At 43.6% G+C, this 16,305-nt stretch overlaps 1 non-coding gene across 1 annotated transcript; it reads right to left on the reverse strand.

The window, feature by feature from the left end:
• Positions 1-15,269: 15,269 nt before the first annotated feature.
• Positions 15,270-15,342, reverse strand: Trnat-agu (transfer RNA threonine (anticodon AGU)). The gene has a single exon. It is a non-coding gene; the product is annotated as a tRNA-Thr (tRNA).
• Positions 15,343-16,305: the final 963 nt, after the last annotated feature.

Consider the following 16,305-nt stretch of genomic DNA (forward strand, 5'->3'; position numbering starts at 1 on the left):
TCTCTTTCTCTTTGTGGATTTCAGAAGAGTCTATAACCGCATAATTTATGACCTGTTTCGATCTATGAGATAATCATCAGCTGCTGTTATCATAAACTAGTCAACCAAACATAAGAAACTTTTAGCCAAGATGGTGTCCGTCAAAAGATGTAAAACCATAATAAAACTGTGATGAAACACGAATGACCCGTAACTTTATGATCTCAGTGACGGAAATAGGTAATAAAATTAGTGAAAAAAATTGTGAGATGAAGGATTGTTTTCAGTTCAAGAAAGTTTTAAACATTAGATTGCTGTATACTTCAGTGTGATCATGAAACACTTCATCAAGATCGTGCTCTATCTACAGGACTACAGCACCAATTTCTGCACTATGTGCCATAAGCCGACTTATTTTGTTCCCTTGCAGATGCATTGATACGTCACACGCTGAAGATAATAAGCGTTAATTTGATTCGCTTGTAGGACTAGGCGTATTTTCTCTGCCGTTTCCAGTACTCATTTATGCAAATTCCTGCGTCCACTCCCATTCAGTACGTGTTTGCTTTTTGTGGTGACAGAGGCACTTGGTAACCGAACACGGAAATTCAGTTTCAACGTATTTCTGACGGGATTTTTGTGACATGCGTGTAGTGTCACCAGAAAGACTTAATGTTCCTCCCGAGTTTGTAACTTCACTTCGTTAGCTCAAGAACGTACAAAGGACGAAGTAATGAGAGTAACTCATGGAAAAGAAGAAAAAGGGAGGAGAACATCTTGACAGGGAGTTCGGTATGGTTGGAGGCATGGAGAAACTGCATGAGGCAGTTTTTTTCTGTTGAAGCCTAGGAGAAGAAATCACGTTGCTTTCATAGAACTGGGTATTGGGGACGTCAACTGTGAAATATTTAATTATGGAGAGTTACTTTTCTTCCACTCATTTTTATTTATTTATTTACAGTCGGGCACTCAGACACTTACTCATTCTTGTGGACGTGACGTACCGTCACAACTAAAGCCTCTTACTTTACCCAGTATTTTATAGTGTAGTAACCATAAGACAGCAGAGAAGCCTCACTATTTACCTGCTGCTACATCGACTTGCTAGTCTTGCCAGTGTATATGGGTGAACATAGCCTATGCGTCGCCTGGGTGCGAGCACTAACTTGGTGCCCCCAGCTGATTTTGAAGTTAAACTGATTGGTTAATCCAGCCCTAGAGTTCAGGAAGTTATTGGGATATTAATTTTATTTTAGAATTTACACAGAAACACATTTTGAAGAATCTTCATTTACAGTCACACGTATAACACTAAGTCATTAATTAGTCAGTCGCGTTTGAAAATAACGAAAATATTTACACAAAATCTACTTTCCTTGGCAGTGTCACTGATTTCAATTCATCTCAAAGGAGGATTCAGTCAAAATGAGTCAGAAATGTTTAGAATCCCGTCACTCATACACAATGGATTTGTTTTCATATTTATGTGTTAAATGCGATTAGTAATATGATATATCTTTGTTTCTTTTTCTGCTTCCACTTCTGCATTATGAAAACTTTTCCTGTTGCAACGCCCACTTTTTCCTTGGCCTTTCCAGACATCTTCGATCTACTGGAGTATGATTTGGGACTTTGTGAAGTAGTCTATCATTGTTCGTTCTGTCGAGATCATCACTCCGTTTTCTCTTGTGTTGTCTTCAATTTTGTTTCTTCCGTTGAATATGTTGAATTCCTTTCTAATGTCGCTGTTTCTTAAACTGCCTTCTCTGGTACAGCGTTTCGCAGTCCTAAGAAATCTCTATTCAGCTGCCTGGGTGTTGCTTTGTTGTCGTTTATATATGACCGTCGATTCACTTTCATAGAGTAGTGTGACAAGGGGTATTACTTGACAAAATTTCAGTGGTGCTATTTCTTGTGTCTTGTTTCTAAAGTACTCGTTTATTAGTTCACATACACTTCCAAATTTTGCTAATTTCCTTTCTATATCCTTGTCATACTTTAACGTAATGTCACGTCCCAGAAATTTAAAATGGCTGAACTGTTCTATTACTGTACTGTTCAGCACATTTTTAAGTTTCTTCCACAAAAAGTTATCAGTTTCATTTTCTTCATGGATATAATCACACTGCAGTCTTTAGCCATTTTCCTTAGAACGACAAAAGCTGCCAAGACCCCAAGGAGTCTGACTTGCACCAGAGAGATGAGAACGTTGAAATGAAATGTCGTGTGGCTAGGGCCTCCCGTCGGGTAAACCGTTCGCCTGGTGCAGGTCTTTCAAGTTGACGCCACTTCGGCGACCTGCGCGTCGATGGGGATGAAATGGTGATGATTAGGACAACACAACACCCAGTCCCTGAGCGGAGAAAATCTCCGAACCAGCCGGGAATCGAACCCGGGACCTTAGGATTGACACGCCGTCACGCTGACCACTCAGCTACCGGGGCCGGACATCAGAACGTTAAAACTATGAAAAACGCCTCTGCGATCTCTTAGCAGCTTTGCCAGCAAATTCTACTCCCACGTCAATGAATGCGAAAGACGCTTTGGCCCCTGGCAATTCACTCCTAAAGGGGCATAGTTAACAGGAGAGGATGTCAGGCGACTCACTGGCGCCTTTTAACTGGGACATTCCACGTAAGGCAGTCAATCCTAACAGAAAACAGGTCAGTCTGGATGCCCCGTCATCATTTTCAGTAGACACAGCACCCGTGACGCGGTCAGGAAACATTTTTTCACTGCAACTGCCCAAAAGAGCCGCGGAATTCGTAGCTCTGAGTTCAGTGATCAGCTTTGGGTGGCGCACTTTATATGACACCGAGGTGCTGTGCACACGGGTAAGGTCGCCCCCGTCGGTGTCTACCACAGACACCTTGTCCATTACTTGCTGCTAACAGCATAGCAGGTCGTCACATCTCGATGCACAGTGACGAAAGGACGCTTCCAAATACCGGCGGCCTTCAAGACCTTACTGAGGATGTCTGATACCCTATCACATGCCCATCATCTTCGGTTCAGGATTATATACAAACTATAGGTTGCTTAAATTGGCTTGTAAGCCCACTGGACAAAACTTTAGTCTCTGTCTTGAAAGTACAAACTGCTTGCTTCGGGGCGCTGCAGACGATATAGAAATGGTACCAGGCGGTCATGTAGCGAATGCACCACACTCGCAAGTCATGTCAGTGAAGTAGTGTATACAGGGTGTCACCTAACATTACCAAATGGTTCAAATGGCTCTGAGCACTATGGGACTTAACATCTATGGTCATGAGTCCCCTAGAACTTAGAACTACTTAAACCTAACTAACCTAAGGACAGCACACAACACCCAGCCATCACGAGGCAGAGAAAATCCGTGACCCCGCCGGGAATCGAACCCGGGAACCCGGGCGTGGGAAACGAGAACGCTACCGCACGACCACGAGATGCGGGCGCCCTAACATTACCGCTGGATATATTTCGTAAACCACATCAAATACTGACGAATCGATTCCACAGACCGAACGTGAGGAGAGGGGCTAGTGTAACTGGTTAATACAAACCATAAAAAAATGCACGGAAGTATGTTTTTTAACACAAACCTACGTTTTTTTAAATGGAACCCCGTTGTTTCTGAACATATAGACAAATACGTAATCAGTGCCGTTTGTTGCATTGTAAAATGTTAATTACATCCGGAGATATTGTAACCTAAAGTTGACGCTTGAGTACCACTCCTCCGCTGTTCGATCGTCTGTATCGGAGAGCACCGAATTACGTAGGGATTCAAAGGGAACGGTGATGGACCTTAGGTACAGAAGAGACTGGAACAGCACATTACGTCCACATGCTAACACCTTTTTATTGGTCTTTTTCACTGACGCTCATGTGCATTACCATGAGGGGTGAGGTACACGACACACGTGGTTTCCGTTTTCAATTACGGAGTGGAATAGAGTGTGTCCCGACATGTGAGGCCAATAGATGTTCAATGTGGTGGCCATCATTTGCTGCACACAATTGCAATCTCTGGCGTAATGAATGTCGTACACGCCGCAGTACATCTGGTGTACTGTCGCCGCAGGCTGCCACAATACGTTGTTTCATATCCTCTGGGGTTGTAGGCACATCACGGTACACATTCTCCTTTAACGTACCCCACAGAAAGAAGTCGAGAGGTGTAAGATCAGGAGAACGGGCTGACCCTGCAGATGCTGCTCGCCGACCGTGGCCCGTGTTTGTTACAACACGCAACTGAACGTCGGAGGTTTCAAGCGTCAACTTCAGGTTACAATATCTCCGGATGTAATTAACATTTTACAATGCAACAAACGGCACTGATTACGTATTTGTTTATATGTTCAGATGTGCTAACAAAAATAACGTGGATCCATTTTAAAAAACGTAGGTTTGTGTTAAAAACATACTTCCATGCATTTTTGTATGGTTTGTATTAAACAATTACACTAGCCCCTCTCCTCACGTTCGGTCTGTGGAATCGGTTCGCCAGTATTTGATGTGGTTTACGAAATATATCCAGCGGTAACGTTAGGTGACTCACCCTGTATGTGACAGTCGGTTGTATGGAGTTATCTCAGTAACATAGGTCAATGTAATGGGTTGGCAGGAAGGGAAAAGGGGCTATTGTGTTTGGACGTGCCAAAAATGATGTAAACAGATTTATTTGTGTAGAAGGCGGATTGTCAAATGCGTTTACAAGGAGTGGTATACGACTCGCAGCCATGTAATACTGTGTAAGAATAGAATATGGTCGGACAGTGTGGCCGAGCGGTTCTTGGCGCTTCAGTCTGGAACCGTGCGACCGCTACGGTCGCAGGTTCGAATCCTGCCTCGGGAATGGATGTGTGTGATGTCCTTAGGTTAGTTAGGTTTAAGTAGTTCTAAGTTCAAGGGGACTGATGACCTCAGCTGTTAAGTCCCATAGTGCTCAGAGCCAATAGAATATGTATCAATGGCAACATGTTCAGACCCAACAAGAATTTCTGTTGTCAGTGAATGCAGGTCCATCTGAACTAGTTCTGCGAAGAAAACTCCTTACAAAGGACATTTGAGAAGGGGTACCTTGCAAAAGACCATTGCTCACGGTGTCAGATAAAACTGCACGTTTCAGATGCACCAAATATCACAGAAACATAGCTGATTGCAGGCTTGTAGTGTGGGCCAAGGAGTCACGGTTTTGCCGTTTTTCAGAAGGTGCAATGAACTGCACTGACGGCCCAAGGAAACGTTTAACTTACAGGATGTGGTGACGGTAATTCAGGCAGGATGTAGGTCTTCCACGTTGTCAGGTTTCTGTTCATACCATGACTCATTCAGATTACCTAGGTCATGAACCAAGATTTTATTTCAGCATTTTCGGTGACCAAATTTTGCCCTTTTTTTCTACATCTTCATGATGAGGGTGCTGTGAACACTCCCGTCTTGCAATATGCCGCCTTCCGTGATACGTTCCAGGTGTAACGAACACTGATGCACCCACTAAATCACCGTCCATACATATGGCTGGGACTGTTTTCAGCAGCAGGTGGAACCTAACAGTCAATATCCCCGCACTTTCGTAGCTCTACGAGATGTATAATCCTGACTGAGTGATGTCAGCTGCATGTTGCAAAACCCAAAAGACTTGTGGACTCTCTTCCACACCGAAATGAGACCGTTGTGGTAGAGGCGGTGTTACACGCTATGATGACTTCTTCAGTTGACCAATTCTTTGTCCCGTGAGTTTACTTATTCGTTGTAGGCTCATTACCCTCATAAGTGAGATTAGGTAGCCCTAAGATAATTTTAGGAGTAAAATCTTGTGATCTGCCCTGGGGATTCGTGGCATCTACAGTGGACTCGCAGATGGATGGGATGGGTAGGCTGCTGTGGCCTTATAGTAAGAAGCATCCAGACATGTGCCTGTAATTCAGGGAAACGACGGAAGATCCAAATACAGATTGGTAGGGGCCCGCCCGGTTGGCCGTGCGGTCTAACGCACGGCTTTCCGGGCAGGAAGGAGCGCCTGGTCCCCGGCACGAATCCGCCCGGCGGATTTGTGTCGAGGTCCGGTGAAACGCCCTGTCTGTGGATGGTTTTTAGGCGGTTGTCCATCTGCCTCGGCGAATGCGGGCTGGTTCCCCTAATTCCGCCTCAGTTACACTGTGTCGGCGATTGCTGCGCAAACAAGTTCTCCACGTACGCGTACACCACCATTATACTCTATCACGCAAACATAGGGGTTACACTCGTCTGGTGTGAGATGTTGCCTGGCGGGTCCACCGGTGGCCGAACCGAACAGTAACCATGGGTTCGGTGTGGGGCGGCGGAGGGGTGAAGTGGACTGCGGTAGTCGTCTGGGGTTGTGGACCACTGCGGCTGCAGCGGGGACGGAGCCTCTCCGTTGTTTCTGGGTCCCCGGTTAACATATAATACAATACAAGATTGGCAGATGAAGATGTCAGCCTCCGCTCGCCTGAATAGAAGGACAGCCTGTTCAAAACGGTGTTACATCATTTGGTTTATGCCTAGGGCACGGCACTTTCTTGCGAAGAAGTTGTTTAATAATGTAAAACGCTAACTACACTGTTTAATCGTTTCTTATTCCCAGTCACTGTACACGCTGTACATGCATTATGTCATAATTTAACACGGTAAGCACTGAAGGAGCTTAGCGACCATGTTATGTTTCCATTTTGTGCACCATAGCTTCCCATTTGCTAATCAGAAAACTTCTGCCAGCATCCCTCTGAATGAGATACTGAGTTCAGAAAGAAGGCTGAATGTTAATATTATACATTGCGTAGCTTTGGGAGTAAGGTTTACCACAACACAAAATAAAATAAAAACCGGAAAAAGACATAGTGTGGAAGTATTATCAGAAATGATCGATGTTTTATTATTGTTATTATTGGCGTTATGCTTAATTACTTGTGTTACATTTCTATCAAACCCCTGATCTGTGTTATCTAAGTAATCTTCTCCTGCACAGAATTTATGGTTTAACACATACTTTTCAACTGGCTCAGTATTTTGTTAGCTGAGAATCTCCTTACACCATCTGCCACCCATTCACCTTGTGAGATCGTACTCTGGGCTAGTATTCTGGAGGATGATGGTTCGCAGTCAGACTTAGGTTTCCATGACTTAAGGCAGATGTCAGGCTGACTCCCCAACCTTTCCCATCCGAGCCTGTGCTTCGTCTCTTACGACATCGTCCTCGACGAGCCATTAGACCCTAAGTTTCCTTCCTTCCTCTTTTTGTCATCAGTTCGCCTCGTTCCATGTCCCATGCACCTCTGTTTATTTTCTATCAAACGCTATGTCTGTCACTCCAGACTGCTCAATGACCCATTTGCTTATTTCCCTCTCAATACCAGTAATTCCCAAAATGCGTACTACAGTGCACATTACCCAGGGACTGGGTGTTTGTGCTATCCATATCATTCATCGTCATTCGTGACTGGACTGTGTAGAAGATTGGAAATTTGTACGGGCACTAATGACCTCGGAGTTGAGCACCTCACAAACCAAACATTATCATCATCATCCATTGCACATTAAAAATCCTTGTCGGACTGCCATATATCAGAACTAACAATATACTCTAGCCACAGGATAGAGTGGATAGGTTTAGGTACACAGGACGTGCTGAGTGTAGCACTATTTTGCCTACGTTGGGACTACGGCCTGTGGTTTGCAGCTACCTAGCGTGGCGTGACTCTCTGGCAGAGGATGTGTTTATCTGGCAGTGAGATGAATGAAAGAGATCAATGCGAGTGGAGCTATGACTGTTGACGGTGCTGGTCGGCTGCTGGGAGAAACTGGGCGCAAGTCTAGAGCATGAGTGTTTGTGTAAGGTCGGACGCTGCGAACACAGCATTTACTGTGGGACTGCTGAGCTCAGCAGACTGGAGGCGCTTGTTGTTGTTGTGGTCTTCAGTCCTGAGACTGGTTTGATGCAGCTCTCCATGCTACTCTATCCTGAGCAAGCTTCTTCATCTCCCAGTACCTACTGCAACCTACATCCTTCTGAATCTGCTTAGTGTATTGATCTCTTGGTCTCCCTCTACGATTTTTACCCTCCACGCTGCCCTCCAATGCTAAACTTGTGACCCCTTGATGCCTCAAAACATGTCCTACCAACCGATCCCTTCTTCTAGTCAAGTTGTGCCACAAACTTCTCTTCTCCCCAATCCTATTCAATACCTCCTCATTAGTTACGTGATCTACCCACCTTATCTTCAGCATTCTTCTGTAGCACCACATTTCGAAAGCTTCTATTCTCTTCTTGTCCAAACTGGTTATCGTCCATGTTTCACTTCCATACATGGCTACACTCCATACAAATACTTTCAGAAACGACTTCCTGACACTTAAATCTATACTCGATGTTAACAAATTTCTCTTCTTCAGAAACGCTTTCCTTGCCATTGCCAGTCTACATTTTATATCCTCTCTACTTCGACCGTCATCAGTTATTTTACTCCCTAAATAGCAAAACTCCTTTACTACTTTAAGTGTCTCATTTCCTAATCTAATCCCCTCAGCATCACCCGATTTAATTTGACTACATTCCATTATCCTCGTTTTGCTTTTGTTGATGTTCATCTTATATCCTCCTTTCAAGACACTGTCCATTCCGTTCAACTGCTCTTCCAAGTCCTTTGCTGTCTCTGACAGAATTACAATGTCATCGGCGAACCTCAAAGTTTTTACTTCTTCTCCATGAATTTTAATACCTACTCCGAATTTTTCTTTTGTTTCCTTTACTGCTTGCTCAATATACAGATTGAATAACATCGGGGAGAGGCTACAGCCCTGTCTCACTCCTTTCCCAACCACTGCTTCCCTTTCCTGCCCCTCGACTCTTATAACTGCCATCTGGTTTCTGTACAAATTGTAAATAGCCTTTCGCTCCCTGTATTTTACCCCTGCCACCTTCAGAATTTGAAAGAGAGTATTCCAGTTAACGTTGTCAAAAGCTTTTTCTAAGTCTACAAATGCTAGAAACGTAGGTTTGCCTTTTCTTAATCTTTCTTCTAAGATAAGTCGTAAGGTTAGTATTGCCTCACGTGTTCCAACATTTCTACGGAATCCAAACTGATCTTCCCCGAGGTCGGCTTCTACTAGTTTTTCCATTCGTCTGTAAAGAATTCGCGTTAGTATTTTGCAGCTGTGACTTATTAAACTGATAGTTCGGTAATTTTCACATCTGTCAACACCTGCTTTCTTTGGTATTGGAATTATTATATTCTTCTTGAAGTCTGTGGGTATTTCGTGGAGGCGCTTATGGATATTAATTGTAGTGTTCTGGTGTTCCTTGCGTGGCAGAGAAATTGTGTTTCACTCTGTACGTAGCTACGTGCAACAAACTTCTAGGACTTGTACAGGGAGATGAGCACATAATATTTTGAATGGAAACCAAGGAACTGAATTATGCGTGACCCTGCACGATTATTACGTAACAATTCGAAGGGAAACATAACGAAGCATTCATTTATCAAATAAAAATGGGTCAAATGGCTCTGAGCACTATGGGACTCGATATCTCAGGCCATCAGTCCCCTAGAACTTAGAACTACTTAAACCTTACTAACCTAAGGACATCACACACATCCATGTCCGAGGCAGGATTTGAACCTGCGACCGTAGCGGTCGCGCGGTTCCAAACTGAAGCGCCTAGAACCGCTCGTCCTCACCGGCGTTATTCATTTATCACTTAAGCGCATTTGTTTGTATGAATACTCAAACATTATGTGTTTACATTATTCCAAAATAAAAAATAACGTAGGATACTATAAGTATACAACAGTACTGATACATTACAACAGCGTCTCGATCGCCAACGTTGTGACAGACGTCGTACTTACGAAGTATGTTCTGGAACACTCTCCCAGTCCCACTGGTGTCTGTCCATTTTCTAGTGTGGCGGCTCGAACTCGTCCTAGAAGATCTTTCTGTATCTCTACAGGAATCTCGTAAATTAAACTTTGCGTAAGACCCCGCAAGAAGTATTCTATAGGAGTTAAATCCGGTGATCGCAGCCTATCCATCCTTCATGATATCGCGTATTGGGATGCTCAAATTCAAAATGGTTCAAATGGCTCTGAGCACTATGGGACTTAACATCTTAGGTCATCAGTCCCCTAGAACTTAGAACTACTTAAACCTAACTAACCTAAGGACATCACACACATCCATGTCCGAGGCAGGATTTGAACCTGCGACCGTAGCGGTCGCGCGGTTCCAAACTGAAGCGCCTAGAACCGCTCGTCCTCACCGGCGTTATTCATTTATCACTTAAGCGCATTTGTTTGTATGAATACTCAAACATTATGTGTTTACATTATTCCAAAATAAAAAATAACGTAGGATACTATAAGTATACAACAGTACTGATACATTACAACAGCGTCTCGATCGCCAACGTTGTGACAGACGTCGTACTTACGAAGTATGTTCTGGAACACTCTCCCAGTCCCACTGGTGTCTGTCCATTTTCTAGTGTGGCGGCTCGAACTCGTCCTAGAAGATCTTTCTGTATCTCTACAGGAATCTCGTAAATTAAACTTTGCGTAAGACCCCGCAAGAAGTATTCTATAGGAGTTAAATCCGGTGATCGCAGCCTATCCATCCTTCATGATATCGCGTATTGGGATGCTCAAATTCAAAATGGTTCAAATGGCTCTGAGCACTATGGGACTTAACATCTTAGGTCATCAGTCCCCTAGAACTTAGAACTACTTAAACCTAACTAACCTAAGGACATCACACACATCCATGCCCGAGGCAGGATTCGAACCTGCGACCGTAGCAGTCCCACGGTTCGGGACTGCAGCGCCTAGAACCGCACGGCCACCGCGGCCGGCCGTATAGGGATGCCTCCGAGCCGCAAGTGAGAAGTGAGGTGGTGCACGATCATGTTGGATCTGCATTTTCTGATGGACATTCAGTGACAGCTTCAACCAGCGGGACCAATAAGTTTTGTATGAAGATCAAGTATGCCGCATGAATGGAAGAAGGTATGGCACATCTGAAATAAACCGTGATAGAACGGAAATGGTACGTTTCCGGACGGGGGTTTCTATTCCAAATATTATGTACTCCCTCCCCCCTACAAGTCCTGGACGTTTGTAATGAGAATTTCCGCACAACCGATATACATAATAGGTGCTGTAATCCAGTGTTTGCCGGCCGAAGTGGCCGTGCGGTTAAAGGCGCTGCAGTCTGGAACCGCAAGACCGCTACGGTCGCAGGTTCGAATCCTGCCTCGGGCATGGATGTTTGTGATGTCCTTAGGTTAGTTAGGTTTAACTAGTTCTAAGTTCTAGGGGACTAATGACCTCAGCAGTTGAGTCCCATAGTGCTCAGAGCCATTTGAACCAATCCAGTGTTTTCTAAAACCGGAATTATCCAACAACTATCCTCGTACAGTCCATCGTCAAACTGTATTATTTATGACGATGTGAGTTGGCTGCCCGCGGTGTGTTATATTTGCTATATAGGATTCAGATTTTGTACCAAATGTTTGTTAACGGTTGAGTATTCAGTATGTTAGAAGTTTCTATATGTCATGATTAAGGGTACTGTTTGAACTGGGTGTGTGCACCATGAGTACCTTCTGTTATTGATAGAATGAGATAATGTTGTTTTCTGTTTCTAATACGACCTGTTTCAGGATAGTTTATGTGGTATTTACTTCTAACTGATATGGGCAGATGTGGTCTTTGGATCGTGTACCAAGGTTTATATTTATGACAATTTTCAAGCAGAAAACTCATATGGCCTTTCAAAAGGGAAGATAATATTCCGAACTGTTATAGTAGGTTTGGTAAACATCTGATCTTTTAGCCTAAATATATCTGTATTTATGGCATCAATATATGAATAAATATTGTACTGGTAAGCCAAATTCGAATCTATCGATTCTACCCTTTAACCGAAGGAATTCAACTGCATGTATTATACCGAATGATAGCAGAACGAGGTTGATTGGATATTTTCTGGATGAAGGTAGTTTCCTGTTTTGTTTATACTAGTTTGATATTTTTTCAGAATACCTGGCGATGTAAAGAATCTGGCCTTCATGAGAGGAGGCGAGCTAATGTACGAATTACAGAGAATGAAGATAGAGCCTAAAGGCATTTCCGGATGCTGGCTGAACAAGTATGCCCAAATAGTCGTTTTCCACTTATTTAATGGATTACAAACGCAGTGAGGTAAGTTTTGCCGCTAGTGCAATTTCTGTTGCGTTTGGAGGAATGTAAAAGGTTATGGAATGTGAGGATACTTCCTCTCCCTGTCAGACAGGAGACTGCAGGCCCATTTTAGCCACTACGTTGGCAGCATGAATGATCGAGTGGGTGTGGTTAAGAAACAGGATCAATGTATGGAACCACACTGTAAACCATTAATGAATGGTTTCTGACCGGTATTAAAAAAGTGAGTGATTTTGATGGTGAAGTGAATCAGAAAGACCATAATAGTGAGACTGGGTGAACGACCCTTCATACTCTGTTTCCGAAGTTGCAGAATCCAGTGCATGATTTTTTGAGTGGATGTTCTCTCATTCAGTTGACCACCTAGTTGAATTTTTGTATTTTGTGCTTCAGTTTCAGAAAAGAACGTGGGCCACGTAATTGTGTAACTGAGATGTATTAAGATTGATTGCTGTAAAGGTGAGGGATAATTTAAGTGGAGAGGTACTGCAGGCCATACGAGAAAATAACACTTGGAAAGAATTTGGTGCTAGTTTCCCGAATAATTCCTCTCAGAGCTCATCGTCAACACGACGATAAACAGGGGAGTCGCGAATCGTTCGTAAATTATGTAGAGCAAATTAAAAGGAGTGTGGTGACCTTGGAACTGACATATATCAATGAGCAGATAATTAGACATATTTTAGGCGGAATGACCGCTGAGAACAGAAAGAGAGCGGTACTTTGTCAGGTCCCCAAAATGGTGGAAATCCTGGCTGTGGAATTTGTGGATTCGTGCAGGAATAACCATACCATAGAGGGAAGACGTTGGGAGAATAAAAATATAGATTGATGACAGAAGGAGCACGACTTAAATAGAAAAGGACACCAAGGAAACACTGATTCATAACGACATGAGGGAGGCATCGTCTAAAGTAATTCGTTGGACTTGGGGCAAGCCTGGACATGTAAGAAGGGAGTATGTGGTGGAGAAGAGCCGTGACCACCAATTGCGATAACTACAGCACGGCATGACAGGCTAATTAGTGTTATTAAGGGTAAAGGAACTGCATATTTGCTGTTTATGCAAGACATTTAATAATGAATCAGCGTGTGCGTCTCTTGATTTAGGCAATACAGTTTCCGCAGTAGGTTACAGATGGTTTCTGGGGCGTCAAGGGATTAGTTAAGTGGGAAAAGCTGGTAGCAGAAATGCAGCACTATTTGACTTCAGATAAACTGAGTTTGATTGTCAAAGAATGTTTAAAAGTTATGTTCACAGCTGGTGATTTTGCTGGAAGGTTGGCATTAAGGTCGTGGAGAATTTAGCCACTCAACGTGTTTTTTTCGGGGTGGGGGATTTTATTTCCAAGACAGGTCTGATTCCCGCTTAGGCTGGGAAATAATTTTATTGTAAATTTAAGCCGCAGGTACAATTTCAGTTTTGAGTTCTTGGGCAAGCGTATATTGTGACAGAGGAACACAAAGAAAAATCTCAATACAAAACCAGGTAGTGCGCAGAATCTGAGTCATTAGATAATAATAATGTCGTGTGGCGAGGGCCTCCCGTCGGGTAGACCGTTCGCCTGGTGAAAGTCTTTCGATTTGACGCCACTCCGGCGACTTACTCGTCGATGGGGATGAAATAATGATGATTAGGACAACACAACACCCAGTGCCTGAGCGGAGAAAATCTCCGACCCAGCCGGGAATCGAACCCGGGCCCTTTGGATTGACATTCTGTGGCGTGGACAATCATTGGATGAACAGTGACCTCATGTAGATGAATAAATTTTGAAGATCAAGATCGAAGCTGTTTGTGCTGATTTTCTCGATGTGTTCACTGATGAATTGGGGATACCAGATAGCTAGAATATCGAACTGAATTTACTGGTCAGGTTCTGGTAAAGAAACCACCCTATAAAATGACTGCAACATGGGTGAAGGTATTAAGGAAACATATAGAGAAAATGTTAGAACAAGGAATGAGTCGACTGTTTAAATCTCCTTATGTTTCTCCAGTGTTCTTGGTTCCTACATCTAATCTCGAGCACTACCCAGCAGTGGGCTACAATGAATTACATAAAAAGATAGTATGAGATTAGTGCCACTGCCAGATATGCAGTCGAGATTCAGATGGTTTAAAGTAGTGTGCGTCAATGCCACCTTAGATCCCAGTCAAACATATAATCAGATACCCTACGAGGAACGTTCAAACCAGTGAGAGCATTCATTACAAAGTGGAATAAATTTGAGCTTCGCCGTGTCCCCTTTGCACTGTATACAGGTGTCGTTGTCCTTCAAAGCTAATGGATGCTGTGTTTCGTGACATAAAATTTAGGTGTGTTTCTCATTATCTCAATGACTTGTTGGTGTACAGTAGCTACATTCAGGAACATATACAGCATCTGCAGGAAGTTTTTGAGCCAATAAGAAAGGCACGCCTGACGGTTAATCCACATAATGTTGTTTTAGCAAGTGCCTCTATGAAGTTTCAAAGGTATATAGTCTCAGGTAAAGGGGTTGATATTGGAACAGAGAGAATGAAAGCAGTTAATCGATTTCTAACCCTGCTGAATGTCAAACATGTTGACAGGTTTGTGGGCATTGCCATTTCTTTTTAGGAAGTTCATTAGCGGTTTTGTGGGGAAAAGAGCTCTGCTTTATGCGTTACATAGAAAAGTATATCACTTTCTTTGGTGGCTTCCAGGGGAATCTTCTTTTTTGGCACTGGAACAAGCATTGACATGAGCACCAGTTTTAGCCCTACCATCCAACATTAAATTTGTTTTTCAGAAGGACACATTGACTGTAGGGATGGGAGCGGTTTCGTTGCAGGAGCACGAAAAGGTTAAGAAGGTGGTTGCCTATGCCTTTAGGAGATTAAATGAATAAGAAAATACTAGAGAAACTCTCTCATATAAATTGGGAGCCTTGCATGCTATGTTTGACATGGAAAAACTTAGTCGCTATCTGGAACATTGAAAGTATTGGAAACAAGAAACAGTCACGTCTCATTCTATCAGTAACATAACCTACTGAGACACAATGGAATTACAGACATTGGCTGCAAGTGGGAATTGATTGAAATCAAAGGGGGAATTGAAAATATGTGCCAAACCGGGATTCGAACCTGGGTCTCCTGTTTACTAGGCAGATGCTCTGACCACTGAGCTACCCAGACACAGTGCAAATTGCAGTTGCATGTACTACCCTCGCATGCTTCCCATCAGACTCAAATTTTCAGATAACGTAGTGCCCCTTGGCCGTTATCCTCATTACTCGTGGCATTTCGCCAATTCCCGTAAAAGTTCGAGCCTGGTGTGCATACGCACCGAAGAGACGATTGGCCATCTCGCCTTAATTATATATGTGCGGTGTCAGTTCTTTTGGACATATCGAAAAGAACAGATACCATATATATAAACAAAGATGATGTGACTTACCAAACGAAAGTGCTGGCAGGTCGATAGACACACAAACAAACACAAACATTCACACAAAATTCAAGCTTTCGCAACAAACGGTTGCTTCATCAGGAAAGAGGGAAGGAGAAGGAAAGACGAAAGGATGTGGGTTTTAAGGGAGAGGGTAAGGAGTCATTCCAATCCCGGGAGCGGAAAGACTTACCTTAGGGGGAAAAAAGGACAGGTATACACTCGCACACACACACATATCCATCCGCACATACACAGACACAAGCAGACATTTGTAAAGGCAAAGAGTTTGGGCAGATATGTCAGTCGAGGCGGAAGTACAGAGGCAAAGATGTTGTTGAAAGACAGGTGAGGTATGAGCGGCGGCAAATTGAAATTAGCGGAGATTGAGGCCTGGCGGATAACGAGAAGAGAGGATATACTGAAGGGCAAGTTCCCATCTCCGGAGTTCTGACAGGCTGGTGTTGGTGGGAAGTATCCAGATAACCCGGACGGTGTAACACTGTGCAAAGATGTGCTGGCCGTGCACCAAGGCATGTTTAGCCACAGCGTGATCCTCATTGCCAACAAACACTGTCTGCCTGTGTCCATTCATGCGAATGGACAGTTTGTTGCTGGTCATTCCCACATAGAATGCGTCACAGTGTAGGCAGGTCAGTTGGTAAATCACGTGGGTGCTTTCACACGTGGCTCTGCCTTTGATCGTGTAC

This window comes from Schistocerca nitens, chromosome 1 (assembly GCF_023898315.1).
Source record: "Schistocerca nitens isolate TAMUIC-IGC-003100 chromosome 1, iqSchNite1.1, whole genome shotgun sequence".
In the NCBI taxonomy this organism is placed as follows: Eukaryota; Metazoa; Arthropoda; class Insecta; order Orthoptera; family Acrididae; genus Schistocerca; species Schistocerca nitens.